General features: G+C 27.2%; 1 protein-coding gene across 1 annotated transcript in view; it reads right to left on the bottom strand.

Moving 5' to 3' along the window:
• LOC107446660 (MFS-type transporter SLC18B1) overlaps nt 1-23,703 on the bottom strand; it is a 64,378-nt gene extending 40,675 nt beyond the window's left edge. Inside the window, exon 1 of the mRNA XM_016061357.4 lies at nt 23,483-23,703. The gene's annotated coding sequence lies outside the window, so the exon portion shown is untranslated. The remainder of the gene's footprint in view (nt 1-23,482) is intronic.
• Nucleotides 23,704-24,787: the final 1,084 nt, after the last annotated feature.

The raw sequence follows: 24,787 nt of genomic DNA, 5'->3' as shown, positions 1-24,787 counted from the left end.
AAAATTTGAAAAATGGAAGGTTTTATCGAAATCATTTAGAAAAATCCCAACGTCATAAAAAAGACATTCCGAAGGTGAATTTTTGAAGTTACTTCTGAAACATTTACATCTAAATGGAGTTATTATTAGATCAGTTTTGAAAATTAATACTGCAACTTGTAAACTTGAAATAGTTGATAAAAAAATTTATGGTACAAACTGCTTGTATTATTGAGAAGAAGAAATAGTTAAGATAACTCCTTAAATTTGTACCCGGTGTACTTAAAAATTATACTCATACAATTTGTGTTGTGCATAGCATATCCTTTTCATAAAAAAAGAGAAAAAAAACTTCATGATAATCAAAATTTCCAAAATATCAAGGCTTAAAACTTAACGAAGATATTTAAATTTTTCAAATTTAACTAGTTTGTTGGTTCAACATACATCTACAGGCTTGTGTTCTCCATTAAGATTTTTAAACTTTTGTCAAGTGGAAGGCAGATAGCACAATACAGAGAAAGGCAAAACTAACATACATCTAAGGTAACAGCGGGATTCGAGCCCGCTACCTTCACACTTCCCACAGCGTTTGGCAGGTGATACCGCCCGACCAGGGACGCTCCTCAAATTTTAAACATACGTTATTTTTATCACAAGATTTCATATACGATCACCAGATTTGGATTTGTCAAAATACTCATTAAACATAGTGTTAAAACAATTATTAAATTGTTAAAATACTTTAATTGATGACCAAAAAATATATTTGTCTTACGGGAAAATTACTTTTCTCAAATCTGGCAAGCATTAAAATTATCTGTTTTCATACTTAAATTACAAAAGTCTTGTTCATAAAATTCGAATAATTTCTTCTTTTATTTAATAAGTAACTCCTTCCGTCTATTTTCATTAAATATACTTAGCTTTATATCGATAGTAGAGATAGTTACATATTTTTAAAAAAACACCACAGTTCATATACGTAATTGTATTATCATTAATTTACGAAAACGTAATATCTAAAAATTTCATAACTCATCATGGCTTCATAATAAGCTATAAGCACATAATGTCTCACCTTTTTTTAAATTATAGTATGTAAAACTTGTAGTATGTACACGTGGATCTATAAAGACCGCTTTTAATTTTTAATCTTAGAAACCTTGTCAAAAATAAAGTTAAAAAAAATTCCAAAGTAGGCATTTCAAGGGTTACAAATTAATATTTATGCAAGGAAGATAAAAAAACCCTATAAAAATCTGTCTATGCATTAGTAAGGAAGGAGGCATGAAAATATCAAAATTAGTTTGATTGCCTAATAAAACTTGACGGATTTGCTCCTAGCAGTCATCTTTGAACTCCGCATTGTTTCCTCCGACAATCAAACAAGTTTTGGCGTTTTCAGTCACTCTTTTCATAACTGCGATTTAGCACACCTGCGTATTTGCTCTAAATATGATTGTAAACTGGAAATTAAAAATTGCTGAAAGTACCCAGAATAATAATTACAGTAAGTAAACTCTGATGAACATAGTATTAAACAGATTCCCGACTAAAACAGAAAAAAGCTGTAGTATATCGTATAGTAAATAGTATTTATGTAACTTACGTAAGCTGGAATCTATCTAACGTGAAAACGGAAAGTTAGAAAAATGAGGTATGATAATTTATCTCAAATGTTTTTGCTTTTTTTGTATTTTTTTTCTGATTTGTGCAATGAGCTTTTATTTCTTTTTTTTTTACTCGAAAGTTTATTTATTTATTTGGCACTCGGATCATGAAATTTAATCCTTTTAATTGAGTTTTCAGAAAATTGCTTAATTCAACAACATAAATATGTAAAAACAATTAAAGGACAGTAACAATGACATTGGTTATTGCAATTACATAAATTTTCAGGCTTGTATGCTCAAAATAGGCTTATAAACCTTCGTCAAGTAGAAAAGGACAGATAGCACAATAGGAGAGACAGCACCAAGTAGTCAACAATGATATTTTAGACTTAAAGGGAAATAGGAACTGATGCCATAGAAAATTATTAAGACGATTTAAAAGATGTATTAATTGGGTCAAGTATTTATTTATTTTATTTTATTTCAAAAGAAAGCGTAGAAGTAACATCTAATGCGCCGACCGGCCTGTGTAGGGGGCAGGGAACTGTCCGTGCATCAGAAAGATTCTGGCTTCTAATCCCAGGCAAGGCATGGATGTTCTTTCCTTCTCTGTACTATCTGTACCCCTGAAAGAGAGGCCAACAAAATCGCACTGTATATGCTTGAATTAACAGATGTTAACACAGGTGGACATTGGAAAAAAAAAGAAGAAAAACATCTAATACGAAGGATTTTCCACTTGCAGCGCAAGAAACGAAACACCTCAATAACTTTTGTCTAATGGTTGATGAATTTTCCCATCCTAACTGGCAATCGTAATTATTGCAAAAATTGAACTGAAATATGCTAATTATTACATACAATTTCTTAAATTACAACACAAAAACTTACATTTTCAAGTAAGCAGTTTCTTTCGATAAATTAGGGTTTTTGTAATTGTAGGGTCTCTGTAAATTTGAAAATATGATTGTAATAGTTCAGGATTGAGAGCAATCAAAAGCTTGGCCCCCTTCATTCTAATTTCAATTTTTGCGTTTTTTGCAATGTATCTTGACAGCCTTGATCGATTTCATCTTAGAAAGATCTTATTGCATTTAGAAAATTTATTGAATGTAGGTAAAAAAATTGCTTTGAAATGCAAGCGTATAAAATGCTAGCTACAACAAACAAACCAAACCTTAAGAAACGAACCAATTTTTAAAAACTTACACTTTAATTCGTCCTTTTAATTAGTATATACACGAAGAAAAAATTCTGGTAAAAGTACTGTATTCTAATCATATTTCTGGTAAAAAATATCTGGTTAATAAAATCAAAATATACGGTATTGAAATTATTCATTTGGTAGCTTTTCTGTTCTTATTGTAACGCTTTATCGGAAATTCTGGCGTTCAAAATTATAGTTCTTATTACAACATATTTAGTAAAAAAAATGAAATTCAAAAAGTAAGTTTAACTGAATAAATTGTCTTTATGTTCTGATCTAAGGTATATCGCATATTATAAAACCATATTTTAATGTTAATTTAGCCGAAATCATTACCGAAGCGCTTTGTTAAAAATCACTAAGCTTTTCTTATGTTCCCATAGAGCCAGAAACACAGTAAATTTCACCAAATTCTGGTAGTATTGACCATACTTTTTCTCAACGTAACAACCCAATTTATACGTAAGCAGTTAATTTTAATCTGTTCGTAAGATATTTCTACAATAGGTAGGGGAGAGGGGGGCACATGTGAACAGGGGGCACATGTGAACATGGTATGTTTTACCAATATGATTTGAAATAAAAAATCTCGAAAAATTTTCAATTGATGGCAGTACTAGTCCTACCTCTCTGAAAAACTTTCAGAACAATGAGACATTTTGTTGATCTATTCTGACAATTTCTTTGTATCAGCTGGTGTTGCATATATTATAATCGCTCGCTTCTCCAAGTGAAAGTATAATATAAATCAACTAATAAACTAAAATTAACTATTGCAGATCATTATATGAACATTCAGGTAAGTTTATGACAATTATTCTTTTTTTTTACTCAATTAAAAGTTCTTTATTTTTCAAGTTAGGTTTAAGAAGGATGATGGGGGCACTTGTGAACAAAACATCTGGGGCAGATGTGAACAGTTCACAAGTGCCCCTACATAGTATTAAGATTATTATCCTCATGATATTATAGGTTTAAAAAATATGTATGCATTTAAAATTATCATTATTTAATTTTCCATAATTAATTTATTAATTTTTCCTTTAAAAAAATTTTTTTTTATTAAATGGTTGATTGCGCATCACGCATATTAACTGATACACCTGAGAAAATAGAATTGTTAAAGCTACAAATGAAAAGATAGAAAAAATGAAAAAAAAGCATGAAAGAGTATTAGAGAAGAAAGAAAAAGGCCCATTACAACACCCGTGGAACATGAAGTTGCGAAAAACCCAATTACGGATAAATTATTGTACAGCTGAAAAATTATTTTCTCATTGACAGTACTGTTGTACAATTTAAATTCACATAGTAAGCTACAACCCCCTCAGTATAATGCGTATCTATATCTGTTATATTAAAGATTTTTTTTCTTTGAAATATGATGATTGCTTTGTGTTTTTAATCTTGTTCATATGTGCCCCAGGCCTGTTCACATGTGCCCCCAATAGGGGCACATGTGAACAATTGAAGTCATTTTTCTAAAATATTATAAAGTAAAGAAATATTTTATTGAAAAATCTCAAAAAATTCCACAAGACAAAGAAAATACTATTTAAACATATGGACTTCTTTACTATGAAAAATTGATGATATTTTTCGAAAAGTGAAGAAATAAAAAAATTTGTTCACATGTGCCCCCCTCTCCCCTATGTAATTTTCAAAACTCTTTTGCGATGAAAAAAATTCACAGTTTGGATGCCTAGAACGAGAAGAAAGGGCTTAAATTATATTTATTTGTACTTTATTTTTGAAAAGACTTTAATGCACTTTAAGGCGAATATCAAATTTTTTGAAAAGCTAATAAACTTTTTGAAAAAGTTACTAATTTGGAGAAATTTCACCACATAAAGGCTGTTCAAATATTACATGAACTCATAACGAGAGAGAGATAGTTTGTAATTTGTCTATTTTTTCAGACAAGAAGGGAGGATGATAATGAGAAATGCTTACCTTAGACATTAAATTCAAATTAATTTCACAAATTTTTGAAATGTTAAAAAAAATTAACAAAGAAATTTAGGGAAAAATTAAGCTTGGAAAAATAAAAGTCTGGGAAAGGGAAATTTTATAAAAAATTTATTCCGTGACTTTCAGGCGTCAACTGCTTAAAGAAAATACAAATAAATCCTAAAGAACATTCTACTCAAGATTTTATATAATGAATTGAAGCATAAATTTGTTATATACAAATTGTTGTTGTTGTTGTTGTTAATTTACGTCGCACTAGAGCTGCACAATGGGCTATTGGCGACGGTCTGGGAAACATCCCGCAGGATGATCCGAAGACATGCCATCACAATTTTGATCCTCTGCGGAGGGAATGGCACCCCTGCTTCGGTAGCCCGACGACCTGCGCGCGAAGTCGAGCACTTTACGGTAGCACAGTTTAACGAGGACCAATACCGCACGCCCTCGGTCCCTACGCAGACTGATCCAAGTGGTCACCCACCCGCACACTGACCGTAGTCAGTGATGCTTGACTTCGGTGATCTGCTAGGAACCGTGTCTTAACGATCAGTCCACTGCGGGACATATATACAAATTTACATCGTTAATTTTAATTTTATCCTAAAATTAGGTTACTACTGTGTTAATCAAAGCAAAAAACAAAGAGGGTGTTGTGATTTTCTTATTTTCGCTAATCGGGGGATAAGGGAACCCGAAAAACTGTCAAAAACGAGCTTACGTAATATTTGTACGACCTCCAGAGAAAAATTATTAAAATTGATGAATAATTTTGAATAATGCATTCTTAATTAAAGCAATGCAGTGGAGGAGTAAGTCTGCTAGTATATATGTATATACATATATATATATATATATATATATATATATATATATATATATATATATATATATATATATATATATATATATATATATATATATATATATATATATATATATATATATATATATATATATATATATATATATATATATATACAAGAAACTAGAATCTTTTCATTTTCCCTTTTTTTCGTTATAACATTTTACGCCATTTTCATAGATAGTAGAAGATGCAGAAAGAACTCCCAACCAACGATGCAAAACATATTATTTATTTGCTAATAAGATACTATTTATGACGAAAGATCTTTCGAAAGGCAGCATTAAGACTAAAGAATTCTTTCTTATAAATAATTTTCAGAAAGTGAGTATCAAGCAAAGAATCGTTAGTATTAAGGTGCGGTCTACTTCTTATGAGATAGCTAAAACCGAAACCAAACCCAATTCGTACTCAGAAGGATTCTTTAACTGAGAATGAAACCGGCACCTGTAATGCAATAAATTTCTTTCTTTTTTTCCCTTCCTTTTTCTTCTTTTTTTCTTCTTCTTTCTCTATCTATCTCGGGTCTAATATTTCCAGCAGATTAAAAGGAAATACATATTTTATTACGTGAAGAAACCTATGAGGTTTCATTTTTCTTGAAAAGATTTTGCGACTTGGTTACAGTACAAGAAAAAAAATCAAAGCCATATGTTTATCATGATCGGGAAATTAATATTTTAACTGTAACTACCACTGTTTCTTTCATTATAAAATTTAATTTTGCAATTTATTTTTAGGTTTTTGTATTTTTGTTGAAAAAAACAGCAATATATATATATATATATATATATATATATATATATATATATATATATATATATATATATATATAGAATGTAATTACAAAAAAAATTATAAAAAATCAGTTTTAACTTTCCCATAAAATTTCTGCAGCAAAAAAAAAGTTAAAATTGCGATTACATTTATACCTTATGCCTAACTTTGATCTTGTACTCAGAAATCGTGCAAAAAGTCAACAATTAATGACCAATGATATGACTGATAATGAATGCTATATCATAAAAACTGTAAAAAAATAAAAACTAATACTTTAATAATTGCCTATTGTGCAAATTCTAAAAGTATCATCATATCTAATTCCTTTCAAGTAGGTGCAATATTTGAGAAATATATCGTGAAACATCGATATTCGTTTTATATCGTGATAATGATATTTTCATAAAGTACTGTATCGTAAATACCAACTATTAAGATTAAAAATAGAATTTACGATAATTATCTACAACCATAATTGTCAAATAAGATAATTCCGGGAATATTATAAATAACAATAATTATTGAATACTTATAATATAGCGAATTATTACGAGCAACTATAAGTATCAAATAAATTTATGTCATGAAAGTCATAGATAAGAATAATTATCAAATACCATATTATAGTGAGTGTTGATAAATTTCATTTGGGATACGAAAATATTCATCAATATTAAATGAATTTGTAAAATTAGAAAATTTCAAGAAACTGTGAAATATTGATATTTCCCATCAGTACACTACGATATTAAAAATATACCTCTTCTAGTAATAGATATAAATCTTAAATTTATGAAAACGTAACAAAATTCAAAATGTTGTGTTTCCTTATTAAATAAAAAAAAATTCTATTGTGCACTTTATTGTATAAATTTTTTAAGGAAAATTTTATGTAATAAAATGAATTTATATTTATTCTTATATATGTATTAATGTATAAAAGCTATATTGTATCTATTGCCTACATACATTAAAGGCAATGTCCTCACTCACTCCTAACCCATTACAAATTCTTCCACTTCCCATGAAGTTAAAAAAGCAAAATTTCGACCATGTGTTTTTTATGTGCATCTAAAAAACTAAATAAGTTTCATTTTGATATTTTGTAATTATAAGGGTAATTACCCTAAATAAAAAAACTATGATAAATAAAGTTTGTCACAATGATAGAAGTCTCAAATTTTAACCATGTGTTCCTTATTACATAAAAGGAAAAACCAAAAATTTTATTTCGATAGTTTGTCATTTTTTTGGGTAATTGAGGTAATCACTAGTAATTGATTTTAAATAACCTGCTCCAAAAAAATTAGAAGTCTCAAACTTGATCCATATGTCCCATAGCTAATTATATGAATGAACTAAGAAATATTTAATTTCGATGCTTGACGTTTTATTGAGGCAATTAGCCTAAATTTACAGTGATACTAAATTGCACGTTCCCAACAATTATTACAATGTGCTTGGTGCAGTAGAGCTGCTCCTACCTTAAAACCGTTTTTTAAAATTACAGCGATTGGTGAGTTCAAGCTGTTGGAAGACTATGCACAGTGAACGAGGGTTTCTCACAATTGAGCAAAAATATGTCAAAATAGCACCGAAACAAATATAGTAGAATTTGAAAACCCTATGTACTTTTTATTGAGTATAATGACATACTCTAAATAGAATATACTCATTTTTAAAACTATGCTTATTCTCGTTTAAACAAAAAATTACTCAGAATGAGTACATGATATGTCATTTTTGGGACTATGCATTTTGCTCAAAAATAAATATATGCTGTTTTGAGAATGTAACTTTTTCTGTATGAGCAATTATTTCAAAAATGCATTTTTCAAGCTGAGGCTTGTAATTTTTCAAGTTCTATATCATAAATTAAACTTACTTCATTTTGTCAAAAAATAATGAAAATTTATCCAAACAAGAATTAAAATTTTTATTATCTATAACGGCATGAGTTAAAATGATAAAAGCAACAATTTACTTTTTTAACATGCTGGAGACAACATAGAAAATAATCATATATAAGTTTGTTCGGAGTGTAATATCACTTCTAAGAACCAAGAAACAAATTTAGAAAATTATCTTTTTCTCATTTCTGGAATCTAATATTATGGACGAGTAGGATGATACAGTGTGCATCTGCCAAAAATATCTTATAACGGATTGCTTCTTTATTTTATTTACTTTAAAAAAAATTTTTAAGTGTACTAGGGGACAACAACCAACGATATTAGATTCTGTTAAGAAAATATGTAATAATATTATTACTATTATAAACATTTTTCAGTAAACTATATAAAAAATGCAAAGTAACCATACATGAATAATTTTGTTGAGATATAATGCCATTTCTTTGGATAAGAAAAATCAACAGCTACAATTTTAATCTTATTTCTAGAATCTGCACTCGCAATTCTAAATTGAACCATCACATTGCTATCTACCAAAGTGCTATATGCAAATTATCTGCAACCTCAATAAGATGTTAATTTAAACCATGTTTCATTCTTGGTGAACCAAAGTATTTTATTATCAAATTTGAAAAAGATTAATTTTTAGGATTACAAGGTTGAACTTCGGTCTTCATAACGATTTCAGAATTTGAACGATATTATTGGTTTAACACTGTACAAAATTTCGAACAGAATAAGATCAAAAGCGTCAACTATAATGAAAAAAGACATATCCTACTAAAAAACAGCCTTTAAATGATTATTGCTTCATTACATTTTCTTTATAAAATTCATGCAATTATTAAGGAACGAAACTTAAGTAAATGCAATTTAATCAAAATCATAATAATAAGTTTTACTATTGGTAAAATAAACGTCTTTTTGTCACGGCAGAAATTTTATCAGGTTTCCAAAAAAAAAATTAAAAATAAAAAAATTTACAAATATTCGAAATTGTATCCTACCTAAAGGAGAAATGTCCATTGGCTACCTTCATTCATAAAGTAATAAGAAAAAGTGAGTCGGTGAAAGTTTAAGCATCTTCGAAACCTGTTGCTTCACCTAAATAGGTGAATGAACAAAGAGTTTTAATAGGAAATATTCTCTTGTCATTTTTTTTGTTTTAAGTCAATATTGTTTAGACTGAATACTAAAAGTCTAAAACCAAAGGCATGACATATTTTGATAATTAATAGGGGGAATTTATTTCGATAGTGAATGTTTTCAATAGTAAAAATGCTTATAAAATGCTAAGCTTCAAAAATATAAATAAATAATTTTTTTCCACATTGCAGTAAAAAAAAAGGATAAAACTAAAGGATAAAAATTTCTATTGATTAGAAATTACGCTCTTAGATGCCAAATATGAATCAGAAAATAAAATTTTCATTATTCCATGTAGTTAACACCAGCTGGGTGTGAGCCAAAATTACCTGTCCCCAAATTCGCAACACCCCCTTTTTTACCCCTCTAAAAATAATTAAATTGTTTAAAACATGTTAAAAAAAATTTTAAAAAATCAACTTGTACTGAAATAATGACTAAACAAATATATTAATTCTGAAAAAATAAATGAAATAAAAATAATTACTCAAGGGAAAATATGTATGTTTTTAATGAATTAAATTTATAACCACCAACAAGTATTTTAACAGTAATTTTCGTTAGTCATTTATTGACAAAAAATTATGTTTAAATATTTGTCTTTATTCCCAATTATGAAATAGATTATCAAAACAACAATGATCTTTTCAATAAAGGGTGGGAATCAGAAGTTTGCATTCTGATAAGTTCTGATCTGTAAGATTTTTACACTTTTTATTAAATACTTTGATATACACTCGTAGATAAAAAAAAAATTAGCGCACCAAGAAGCAGTCGTCAAAATGAAACGAAATTTTACATACGTAATGACTACTTTGATATAATTAAATGATTAGAAAATCAAAGATTATCGTTTTTCTTTGATTTTCTAATCATTTACTTATATTAGAGTAGCCATTACGTATTTAAAATTTCGTTTCATTTTGACGACTCCTTCTTGATGCGCTAATTTTTTTGTCCATGAGTGTACTTTCGATTGACGAAATTAAAAAAAATCAATGTTTTAACTCTTTGGCACAGATAAGAGACCGGTGTCCTTTTCATATATATATATATATATATATATATATATATATATATATATATATGGGTCATTCTCACAAAAACAGTCATTTTCATGTCCCCAGTATATTTTATGTTTGTTTTACAGCTTACGAAAAAAAAAAATTCAGGGAAAGTGTCCTTCAGAATGCAAGCTAACAAAAGAATAAAAATAAAATTATCAATTTTCATTTATTATTTATTTTAGGTAATTAAAATATACCAATATGTCATTCCCTCACTTGTCCCCACTGCTGATTTAAAGAAAGAAAAAAATTGTTTCAGAAATAAATTATTTTTTTTTACAAATTCGTGTTTTTTATTTCAGAATACTGAAATAAAGAATTCAGAAAATCAATTTTAAATTTAATTTCTGATAAAAATATTAACACAGCACTATTTTAAACTTTGTCCCCAATGTTTCGCGTCATTCCCTCACAATAATGCTTTTATCACCTGCAATCTTCTTAGAATAAAAATATTTTAATAAAAACTTCAAAAGTTAACAACTGGCATCATAGAACAAAATTGCAGTATGTTTCCATCTTCAACTTAAAGAAGCTTTGCTGTGGAAAAAATTTGAATGAATCAAACCAGGTAAAAATTTTTACATTTGTCATTCCCTCATGTCATTTTTTAGAGTAAAATAAAATACAACTTCATCGAGAAAATGGATAATTATATGTTGCTTTCTTGTATGAATATAATTGTATGTGATTGACTTCAGAAATTAATTAGGCCTAACTGTTATTTTTAAATATTATTGAATTCGTCATTCCCTCACTAGTGTATAAAGTGAGGGAATGACGCTGAAGTGAGGGAATGATTCAAGATGAGTATATTATTAAATTTTTTTTTTTGTTCAATCGTGCCAGCCAATTTTATTTCCCAAACCTGTAAAAACTATTAAATATATAAGACTAAATTATAATAAATATTAGATATACTTAGTATGTTATCATTTTCAAACTTCAGGTAGATGTAACTTAGATAAAAACATGTATTTAAATAAAATATCATTCCCTCACTATTAGTGTCATTCCCTCACTTTTTAAATAGTGAAAATAATTAATTTTCTTATTAATTAATTTGAAAAATAAATTAAAAAATTAGTAAATTAATTTATTAAATTAATTTATTTATTAAATTAATTAATTAATTATTAATTATTATAAATTAATTAATTATTAATTATTATAAATTAATTAATTATTAATTAATTAATTATAAATTAATTATTTAAAAAATTAATTAATTTAAATATTAAGTATAATTTATAGGATATATACTTTCTTTATAATGCTATTACATATTTCTATTAATATAAAAAGTTTCAGAGCTGTTTATTCACTTTACTTTTTTGGGATTTTATGAACTGAAAAATGTCAGTTTTCGTGAGAATGACCCATATATATATATATATATATATATATATATATATATATATATATATATATATATATATATATATATATATATATATATATATATATATATATATATATATATATATATATATATATATGTGTGTGTGTGTGTGTGTGTGTGTGTGTAATTAGAGCGTGCGTCAGAATATATATATATATATATATATTCTGACGCACGCTCTAATTACAAGCGAAAATATATTTTGGTATTTTTTTGAACATAAAACTCAGTCTAATAATTACTAGAAAAATCTGATAGATTATCGTTATTATATTTGTACTAAAATATAAAATCCAAATAAAGTAGTTTTTTTCATTCATATTCGAAAATTTATCTATATATCAATAATTGATTTTATAAATTAACGAAATAGTTTCTCTCAGACCTAAATAATTGCGAATAAATACAAATTTGAAAAATTATTGTTTGGAAGTGGGCCATGTTTGGAATATTTCTCCCTTTAACTCAGAAAAAGACGCAAGTGTTCCATGCTGTATTTCATAATCATAAATTATTAAAATATAAAATCTTATATTTTTCAGTTATTTTGACCTAAATTAATACAAAATAATGAAAAAATCATGAAAAATAGGGCTAATATAAAGAACTTTGCGTCGAAAGGCTTAATTACAATATAAAAGTTATCGTATTTTCAAAATTTTTAATTAGGAAAGGAAAATGCCTAAGCAATTGCCCACTTTGCTATTATATAAGTAACTAGGGTTGGTAAAATCAATAGTTCACACAAAGCATCTACTTCAAGAAGTTGAATTTAGCTGATATGGTTTGGATAAGCCAGGATTAAAATAATTAATTATAAAAAGAATTTACGAAACAACTTTATTTACTTCAGCTAACAAATAAACACAAAATAAACACATTAATTTATAATATCTGCAATATTAAATTGTTTCAGGAAAGTCATTTCAAGTTTATCAAACTAAGCTACAATCAGCTGGACGTATCCGGTGGTCTAATTTGGCCTGACAACTGTGTGTTTAACATGATCCATAAATATTGTAGTGCTTTGCAATTTATTTAAACAGTTGCATTACAATAAAAAAGTCTTCAAAAATTTTTTATGGATAAAAAGTACCAGTCGGAAAGTATCGATACCAGTCAACACCTCCTTGAAGAGAGAAGGCCTCTGCACTGATTAATGTTGCAGTCCGACGTAACAAACATAAACTGCGCAGTGGGGATTTTAAGAAAGATGTACAACGTTCGGACAACTAAAGCATGACATTTCTCGTTTATAGTAACCCTTGCGAAGACTATCTCTCGTCAAAGAGATGTTGTATTAGTCTATGCTACTTCATGGAATTATCAATACCCGAAATTATCCGAAATTTAATTACTTACATTATGGGTATTATGGGTGATCTGTATATACAGTTGTTGAATAAATTTTTTGCAATACAACTTTCAAAATTGAATAATTTTTACACCATAGTGTAATAATTTTACAATTTTTGACAACTTTTACACAATACTAAGAAAATTATCAAAATTTAATTCGTTTCTTCCTTAAAATAAAGTTCCATGGTTGCAAATAAAAGCATTAATTTCAATACATTTCATAATTAATTTTAGTAGGCAGTTTACATTTTATGTTTCTTAATTTTATATTTCCAGTAGAATTTATTACGAATTAAAATTTATCAAGAATTTTCCTTTTAATCGCATACTTTTTTTTCTCCATAAATCGGAAAATCTTACGAACTTGATAAAAGAATAGTTTTACAACGACTACCTAATATGAAATAAATTAACTACTTTAAATTCTGTATGCTAAAATTAAAATTTAAGCAGTTATAAATATATTTAAGTTATCTATAGCATGAAGATTATTATGTAATGCCGATTACAATATTTTGGAGAAACTTAAAAAAAGAAATCGAAGAACTAAAACAAGAAATAAATGTTATAATCAGAGGTATATTCCTTTATCAAGCTGTTTTTTTGAAGGTCAATAATAAAAAACTTGAATGAGGCCTGCCAGAGATAAATATCTTTAGGTAAATCAGAAACTATCTAATTTATTGCAAGCACGGACTTAAAAATTAAGTAAAAAAATATGCAACTTATGAATATCGTAAATCTATTTATATTTTTATTCTATTTTTAATCCTTGTAGATATTTTAGTTGCTTTACATTTCATAAATAGAAATAGTAGATTGAGAGAAGCGAGAAAACTGTTAAACATTTGGTAAAACACTCTTTTGTTTAAAAAAAAACTTGCGTATAAGCGTTTAAAAGTTTTATTATTAACTCTAATTAAAAACAAAATTAGCGCACATGTCTGACTAACAGTGAAATGCACACATAAAAACTTTAAAATTGTAATTGGAGTGATATACTGTTTTTTTAACGATAAAAATATAATTTAAATTGCAATTAAAACATTATTCTTAATTGCAACTACAAGTTTGATATTACAATTGGTGAAATATACCATTGTTACGATTTGTTATTATTTTCAACATAATCAATCTTTTAAATTGCCAATGAAACAATATTTTAATTTGAAAAATTTATTTGGTTAATTGGGAATTTATTGTATAGAAAACTATTGTCTTTGGGAAAATATATCGTTCTTACGATTTATCGTTGTTTTAAAGATAATAAATATTTTAAATTGCAATTAAAACAATATTTATATTTGCAACAACAACTTATCTTATTATGGCTGGAGGGTAATCTGCCCCCTAATTGGTTGATCTGGGAAATTTACCGTTCTTGAGGTATATGCAGTTATTGTTTCCAAGATAAGACAATATTTTAAATTGTGATTTAAACAATCTTTTGAATCGCATAAAGTTTACGATTTTAAATTTTTAAAAAATGTCATCCTTGCTTTAAAGATAAACAATCCTTAAAATAGAAGATTTTTTAGCAGAGTTATGAAAAATTACAGTAAATATTTTATACGTAGTGAATTGTAATTTGTGTGTCATTTCAAAATTAGCAAAATGCAGTAACTAATAATATTCATTCAATAAATTCGCGTGGTAATTTTACAAGAAACAGCGACTTATTGAATGATTAATTTATTTGATAGTCCATAAGTGATTTTTATTTTTTAAGATTGATATTCTGTAAATCAAAATAACTTTCTTTTTGCAGTCTTAACGATTATTCTAAAACAGAACAACAACAAAATGATGTTCAGTAGTTTGTTATTCTGTTGACAAACACATCAATTTTGAGGTTGTAGAAAGGGCTGTTTTCCTTTTACAGACTACGTAAATAATGTTATTCTGTGTAGATATAATTATCAAACATGTTTATGTAACGTCAATGTATGTAATTTATTCTATAGATTGCCTAAAAATCACCCAGCTAAATATGAAATGATTAATAATAAATTAACGAATTTCCTGGGGCATTCTATAGAATGACTAATGAAATACCTGCAAGCATATTATATACAATAACTATGGAAAGCTTACAATAATTTTCAGAATTCCTACTTTGCCTAAATAGCATTTGTCATTCTATAAAATGTCAAGGTATTCTATTCAGAGACATGGCATTCTATAGAATGCCAGCATTTCATACATTAACTAAAATATATAGATCTGATGGCATATATTTTTACCAGTTATAACGTTGTCTAGTGAAATTTTTTGATGACCTAAGATGGCTAGGATTGTGAACAAAGTGCAAAATAAGAAAGTGAACACCCTGAATAATTTTGGTCAAACGGTCGGATTTTCGCGATCTCTAGAACTATTGAAGCGAATCAAAAAGTTTTTGTACACAGTTATAAAAAAATTTTTATCCAAATATAATTCCACGTTTAAAATTACATGCTTTAAAAGGATGTAACTATTTGTATACCTTACAATTCAAACAAATTTCGACCATTAATAAATAAAATTAAAAAAAATAACTATAAAAAATTATTTTTACGTGGATTTATATTTGATAGATTATAGTAGATTATACTGTAGTTAATTGTGCAGGGTTTTGAATAGGTTGATTATATAGTTTTCAGGACTAATGTCACAGATCAAGTTCATATAAATACTTTTAAGTTTACTTAAATAGCGTTATAATTAATTATAATCCATATCAGTATTTATTCATTTCAATATACAATCTAGCATTTCAAAATTCATTGCAGCATTTTAATTTTAAAAAAAATTACAATATTAGATTTTTTAGTTAATATACCTTTCTCGTTAATGAAGACGACCCCACTGAAAAGGTCAATTTTCTCAGAATCCGTTTTGCTAAGGTTTCATTGCAATATTTTTACAAGCAAAATGGCCATTCCGAATGTTTAATAGTTTAGTATACAAATCGTTGAAACCTCATTCAATATAATGCATTTCAAAACAATTAATAATGATTAGTACAATATATTTCAATAAACAATCAATATAGATATTTATTATATTATATATCAATAAACAATTAATGCAGATAGTTAATATTACTCATTTCAACAAACTATAAATACAAGTGGATAATATAGTACAGTTAATTCAATGGTTAATATAAATATATTGGTTAATATAAAAAATTTTGCTAATATAAATATATTAATCATTATAATTATTATTTTATCTAAAACAATTGCAAAGTTTATCTTTATCCTCCAAATAATGACAACTGATAAAACAAAATCCTTCGTTAAATTTCTGCATAGATAAATAAACAATGCAAAAAACTCAAACTTAAACACGAGGTATCATCATGAAACAGCATAAATAACTGTAATTTCGTCGTTTATATTTATTATCATTTCAGAAGTAAGAAAAAAGTTTTTTATCTGAAATTTATGTATATCTCTAATAAATACCAAGCCACCTATCAGTACTCACTCTACTGTAACTGAAAAACAAAATGAAGAAAAATTTAAATTAAGTTACATTTTATAATATTATGTATATATTATGTATTTGAGTAAATTATTTTTAAGTTTTATACGTTGATTTTTTTCGGTCTATTTTTGTTATATTTGGGAATGTATAACCTACAAAATTTTAGAGACATTTATTTCACTTTTACTTCTTTATTGGAGAAGGATTTTTTGATGATTTTCGTAAATAACATCTTCCATTTACAAAGCATTAAACGTCTATACTTTCAGTAAGTGCAATACTGATGCATACATTTGGCAAAACAAAAACCGAGCAGCATCAATAATTTTCAATAGAATGATCAATTTTTTATCAATGATCAATGACTGTAATGTGAATTCTGTATTGAATACTGAATATTTTGGAGCTCTTTGGTTATGCCTTTTGAAATGTTAGATTTCAGCAAAGTTACCAGAGAAAATTTTGAAGTAACTCAAGTCTGTCATTAAGGGAAACATTACCAAATTAATTTCTGGATTACAATGGAGTTTAAGATTTCCTACAATATAGAGTAAATACTTTTTGCACAATTTTTTAACAATTAAGTAAGCTAAGAAGAAAACAAACAAATCATCTTAAAAAAAATTTTCAGCAATAAAAAAATTATTCAAATTATCTAGAAACTTCTTTGAACAACAGATCTAGTGGTTATTAAAGCAAAGGAATAATTTTGAAATTTTTTTGTTTTAGTTTATTTTTTAACTTAAAATTTTTCAATTTTTTTATTTGTTTCTCATTTATTTATTATTTATTTCTTAATCATTTTTATTTGTTTTTCATTTATTTTTTATTTATTTCTTAATTATTTTTATTTGTTTTTCATTTATTTTTTATTTATTTATTAATTATTTTTATTTATTTTATTTTTTCATACTTTTTGCATTTCTTATATTTTTTTATAAATTTTATATTTCTCATATTTTTCATTTTTTTTTTAGTTTTTATTTTATTTTCTTACACTTTTCGTATTTTGTTTTTATTTTATTTATCTTATTTTATTTTTCTTATTTTATTTTTTTATATTTTTCCTATTTTGTTTTTATTTTATTTTTTATTTTATCCTTATTTCATTTATTTACTTATTTTTGCTTTTTATTTCTTTTAAATTTTTTTTAATTTCTTTTATTTCATTTCTTTTAATGAGTAAATACACATTAGGCGGTTCCACAGTTTTATCCTGCATGCAACACAAAAAATAATTAACATACCTGTCAAAAATTATTTTTAACTAATCATCTTTGCCTGAAATATTTTAGAAAGTGAATGCATAATGTGAATACATAAAAATTTTTATTCATATTAATACAAAAAATTGATGTGAAATTATAATTTCTAACTGTCTCTCCGCCGTGGATTATCCCATGCTCTAAAAGTCTCTAATTTCAATAAACCACTATTTGTTCGTTTGTTTAATTTTATAAAAAATATAGTAAACATCAACGCAATATTCACGTAGTCGCACTGAAACTGCTTCCATTCCTTTCTGTATCAAGCATCGAGCGAGAAAAAGGGTAAAAATTTTGTTCTAATTCGAAGACTTTACAGCAGCGTTTTGATCTTTGCATCACTTCATACAAATATCACATATTAAGTGAGATAAAATCCTCTACCGATAGTGATTCAATATCCCAGATCAAATATTATTAAACAATTGCATATGCAATTGTATAATAATATTGGATCTCGATAAAATGAGCAATTTATTTAATATGCATCGAGTATGTAGGGTGGTAATCGTTGTCAAAGAGGATTATTTTGATGAAGGGAAAATTTCAAACAAAATTATGTTATGTGTGCTAAATTACGTAATGAAACATGTTTGAATGTTGTCACAGTGCTTGAATGAAAGATTATATTCATGCAAGAGTTAATTACTTTGTGTATTTTCTGAAAAAACTGAAGAGAAAAAACAATTTGATGAACAATCGTGTAAAATTTGAAACTAGTGAATCAACATCAGTAGAAAGCAAGCTCACGCATGCTGGTGAAAACTTTGCTTCATCCTAATTGCGTAAAAGCCCTGTGGGCACTATCACAATTTTCCAATATCGATTTCAGCACAGCTTTTTCCGTTAAATTTGTCCTTCAAAAATTTATTGAATTTAACATTCGAAATCCTTCAGAAGTTTATCATTGAAATATATATCAATACATTGAAATATATATCAATACATTGAAATATATATCAATACATTGAAATATATACAAAAACAATATCATTGAAATATATCTCTTATTTAAAGTTTATCATTCCAATTACCAAACTATCTTTGAACCATTTAACGTAATCATGTGATAAATGTTGTTTAAGTTTCCTTCATATCAGTATAAAACTATCAAGAAAGATAAAAGCCCAGCTCTATCAACGAGCGACGCGGTAATGCCAAACTATGATAAAGTGGACACCATTTAAAGCTACTAGTAAAATTTTAGAGAAAAAAAGGGCTAATGATGCAAGTGATTATACAAAAATGCTAATCAAAGCTTACATTCCCTTTTAGCAATAATTTTACCGTGGCTCCAGTTGGGCTAAAAATTGGCTCAATATATTGGGGGACCAATATTGGGATCTCTAGATTTTTTAATGTTGGTTTGATTTTTTAATTATATTTTTAATATAAATTTTGAGTGAAACGTTTGCACAATGCAAAAGAAAATTGGTGTTTAGCTAGGGTTTTGGGGGTTGAGGTAACCAAAATGCATTTTTAAGTAAAGAACTGTAGTTATCGTGCAAAAAATTATAGAAAATTGACAAAATAACAATTTTTAAAAAGAATTAGTACGAATATATTAGTAAAAATGTACTTGTTTTTTGCTCTTGCAAACGTAATGGTTTTGCAATGAAGACGTAAATTGATTCTAATGCGCATTAAAATTTGTATTGTCAGTAAACATGCAAACAAAAATTAAATAAATAAAAATATAGCAGTGAAAAAAAAGGAAAAAAAATGTGACTACATGCTCTATAAAAAAAATTTAGTTTACCTTAACACCAAAAATGGTTGCAACTATGCATCAAAATTCTTACTAGGTAAGAGTTAAAATAGTTTTCAACATAAGAAGCAATTTGATTTTTTGTGAACGAAAAATTCATAGTTTTTCAAATAATGTTATTTTTTAAATATTTTGTGAGTTTTTTTAATATTTTTAAAAAGTAAAAGTTATAATTTTGATTATAACAATTTTTTTAAGAAAAAAAATAGCTGAAATAACTGTTTATTTTTTAATCAGAAGTCACTCAAATTTAAAATGAAGTAGCTTTTGAACAATTGAAAAACTTAAGTTCAATAAAAATTTATTCTAGCATGGATTTCAGTTGAAATTTCTCCTTGTAAGTGAGATTAAACATCCTATTAAATTCTCACTTATCAAGCTCACTTATCAATTCTCACTTATCATTTTGCAGATCTACGCCATCACAGAATCATTTATATCTAGACCTAGATTCTAAGTATATACTATTATAAAATACATGTGCGGGGAATATTCCTTGAATTTAAATCCTCATAAATGGCTTTTGGAATCAGAGAATTACTCTAAAACGCTGCTAATTTAATTGAATTGCTCAACTAGCAGTTACGGGTCTTGTTCAACAGATAGAGGAATATGTTTTTTAAAAAAATTATCGCGTATTTTGAATACACTATAGCTCCAGCCTTGCTGACCTCCTTCCGCCTGTGGTTGTTTGATATTTCCACTTTGAAATGATTTGAAAAGAATGATTCCGAACCCTACAGACTGAGAAGTAGGCACGATCATGCGCTTTCTTAATGTTAACATGCAACTCAACTGATGTTAAGAAAAATTGTCTTTAGTTATAAAACACAAAAAATGCAATGAAAACTGTCTTAATTAATCTCTTCGATCTAGAAATCTTAAAGAGGTTAGAACTCTAGTATTTTACCATAAATATCAGAAAAAGAGACATTTCATTACGTTTTGGTGATTTATAATAACTGCCCTTGTTGGAATTAAATGCCCATGCTCCCTTTTTTTTTAATTTATTGTTACACACACATGCGCTATTATTGCACATGAATTATTGTTACACGTGTTTACTGAACACAAAGAATGACTTGTAAGCTCTTTCTGGATTGAAAAACAGCGCAATTTATGGAAAGCACGAAATCAAATACAGGGTTATTTAAGGTGAGATTCGGAGACGCTGTATCCACTCTACCATTTGGTGAAGGAAAAATATTCATCGGCACACGGAGGTCTCTTCCCTTTTCTTTATTTACTTATATTTTCTTATTTGCGTCATTGCACATGCTTAAACATACCCGCTCATCTTAGCACATACACCGAAAAGCCACTTCATTATGACCACCCTGGTAATAACACATAGGACCACCTTTAGCCCTCAAAACTGCTAGAACCCGCCGTGGCATTGATTCCACAAGATGTTGATAGGTAGTCTGAGGTATATGGTACCAAGCTCTCACCAACTGGTCCTGCAATTCCCTCACATTAGGAGGTGGTAGCGTGGCAGCACAAATTTGGTTTTCCAAGTAGGACCACAAATGCTCTATTGGATTAAGGTCAGGTGAATTTGGGGACCAAGACATGACTTGAAAGTCACTGGAATGTTCCTCGAACCAATCCATGACGATTCGACCTTTATGACATGGTGCATTATCCTGTTGGTAAACACCATCCCCCGAAGGAAAAACTGTTGCCATGAATGGGTGAACCTGATCTGCAACTACGTTGAAGTAGCTTACAGACGTTAGGGATTGTTCTATGAGGATTATGGGTCCTAATTTGCCCCATGAAAACATTGTTCCTGGGCGAGAAACCATGAAAACCTGGGCGAACCCATTGTTATTGATGGAAAGTGGTCATAATGTAATGGCTCTTCTGTGTATACTCAAGTGTCATTATTTTTCTTGTTTTCACTTTAGCTGCTTATGTGTGGTTCATGATCTATGTCTATCGATACTAATGTATGTCTTAAGCGATTATTTATCTAAATATCTAAACTACTTTCATGTGAACTCCATCTTTTCAGTTTTTGCATGAGCAGTCAACAACAAAACCAAAAAATAAATTGCCAGAACATTTTGGGCAAGATTCCATTTAGTCATTGAAAATGCATTGAAATGCGACAAAAAATTAAATCTGAAAAAGAAAAAATTTCGTAATGAGTAATTATTATTTCTCAAGCTTAAATAAATTTAGATGAAAAATATTAAAGTACCAGATGCCAATTCAAATTTGAAAGAGTACAAATTCGATAAGGACAGTCTCATTAATAAGTCAATAATTCATTATTAAAACCCCAGTATGCATTAATTTGTTTTCTTATTAATGTGAAAAATAGGCAGTCAGAGCTTAGGTTTTGGACATAATCAAGAAATCCAAAATATTACTTGAGCCAGCAAAAATTAAGAAAAAAAAGTTTTTCTAACTAAAAGTTTTTATAACAACATTTTTATCAATTTAATTATATTTACGATCGATTTTACTAATTCTTCAATGTTACTTTAAATAGCTCTGTTTTATTTATAGAAATAGGCTAGCATAATATTAAAAAATGAAACATTATGAGTATAATAGAAATATAAAGCAAGCTATGATCTGTTTCAAAATAAACATTACGTTTCATGTTTGAATGAAAGTATTATTCTTACTTTGTATAGCTGGATAAAATAAAGATTACTTAGAAAAATTTTCTTAACTATTTTCAGGGATTTACTTAACTAGAGCTAAAATCACTGCAGTAAAAAAATCCGAGTCTTTTTAGAACGCTTTGTTTTTATTTCACAAGTATGAAAAGATCAATTTCTTTTTACGATCCAACTATTACCTTATATTTATATTTTATTTCAAAATATTTCAGTACCATCGAATTTAAGTTAAGATTTTTTTTTCAGTTCAAAAATACTCTTTTCGTGAGATGCAATGAAAAAAGTATGTTCATAGAATTTGTTCTGATACACCTCAAGTTTGATATTTGCATTAAAAGTGCAAAATTTATGCACGCTTTTAAAATTCAGTTTAATTTATAAAAGAAGTGCCTAAAAAGTTCTTTTTATTTTCAAAGATTTATTTCGAAAAGATTTTAATACTTTATTTTAAATTTGAAGAAGCGTCTTAAATGTACGAGTTACTTAGAGTGTCGAATTTATAGGTATATTGTTAAATTAGTTACTATCTAATATAATCTTTTAAATAATGAATCTTAATTGTGCTGCTTATGATCAAACAGCATGTTTTTCATACATTTGAAAAACAACAGTAAATCGTAGTATGCGCTTTCTTCTACTGTAACTATGATCAACACACTAAATTCATACATGTATTTAAAATTTAATTCAATTTATGTAGTTTCAATTTTATGAAAATGCACAAATAAATTCTTCTCACTCTATTTATGCGTTCTGCAGTATTTGAAAGCATCGTTTATTTTTTAATTACAAAAATATCTTTCATTTAGGGTACTAGTTCACTACTCAGTATAATTAGTACCCGAAAAACTACTTAACTTAATCGTAATGCTAATGATAAAAAGTATTGACAACTTATTTATATGTAACAATAATTGAAAGTGAATAACATAAATCATTTTACTGACATGCTATGAGATTAGTGGCTGCGCTAAATATACCAAAATTATGCATTTATTTAAAATTCAAAAGTACAAATTTATAAAAAAAGTACTCACTCAATGGATTTATTCTGAAAGGACGCGGAAGTAATCCTTTGTTGAATTTAAATTATGTATGACTGTGAGTCACATTAATTCTACTATAATTTATAATGATATTGAAATTTATAACACTTTGCAACTTTAGCTGAATATATCTTGATAGTTTTCTAATAATTTAAATCCAATTACTCTTCTAATCTTTAACTGCGAACATGATTTTGGAGAAAAAAAAAACCAGTTTATTCTTATCAAAAAGGAACAATAAACTTAGTTTGATAAGAAGGTCACAGTTCATTCGTGTTATTGTCTTTATCCCCTTATATAAAATGATATCAAATGAAACAAAAGCCTTAAATTCCTGTCAAATGCTGCATAAACCACATAGAATAAATTCAACTAAAAAAATTTTTAAAAAAATAAAAAATTCGTGATAAAGCAATACAGAATATAAAAATTTTATGAATTTTTAAGAAAAAGACGAAAAACAATTTCCCGTGTTTGAAAACTTCATTGAACACAAAATGCATTTATAAAATTTTCATTATGTTTACTATTTTCGGAAAAATAACAACTCGAATGTTACGAATATATCACCATTTTAAAAAAGAATATAGGTTTCAAGAAATAAAGGTTTCACGGTTCAAATTTATGAAATTATTTTTTAAGAGGTCTCTAATTTTCCATTTTCTAACACATTTAGAAACTTTTTATACCCTAAAAATATAGGTTTCACGATGCAAATTTGTGAAATTTCTGAGATGTCCATAGTGAAAACATTCCCCTGACAACCTGTTTTGGACCAGAGACCTTTGGGTCATAAAGCTTAAGTCTCCGCAATTTCGTGGCAAATGGCATTAATGTGGAAATATTGCCTGCATTCTGCACCGACTGCCTTTATTTCCTTGATCAAACCCATCGGTCTGAGGATGGGTGATCTTCAAGCCATCTCTGAGTATTGAACCATGATTCTTCACAATGATAGTCCATTGCTTTAACCACTGTGCCATAGCAACTTAAAAGAGCTCATTGTATCGGAACAATCTTAGTGACTTTTTCTGCAAAGAAACTCGGGAAAAATTTGATACTCGAATGAAAAATTGTAGCACAAATTTTTTTTAGGTACATTAGACAAAAAGAATTTTTAAAAAGTTGATAATTTGATAGAAAAATAAAAAAATAAAAGTAATAGTCCCAGTATAACTATCAACTATGTCCACGAATTTTTTTTTCTTCCTTCAATAACATTTTTTTCCTCAATTTATTGATAAAATTTATTGTCATATACACATTCTAGATATGGACATTTCTGGTAACGATGGT

The sequence above is a fragment of the Parasteatoda tepidariorum genome, chromosome 11, assembly GCF_982258835.1.
Source record: "Parasteatoda tepidariorum strain Cologne lab strain chromosome 11, Ptep-v5.0, whole genome shotgun sequence".
In the NCBI taxonomy this organism is placed as follows: Eukaryota; Metazoa; Arthropoda; class Arachnida; order Araneae; family Theridiidae; genus Parasteatoda; species Parasteatoda tepidariorum.
This window is presented reverse-complemented; position numbering and strand designations above follow the sequence as displayed.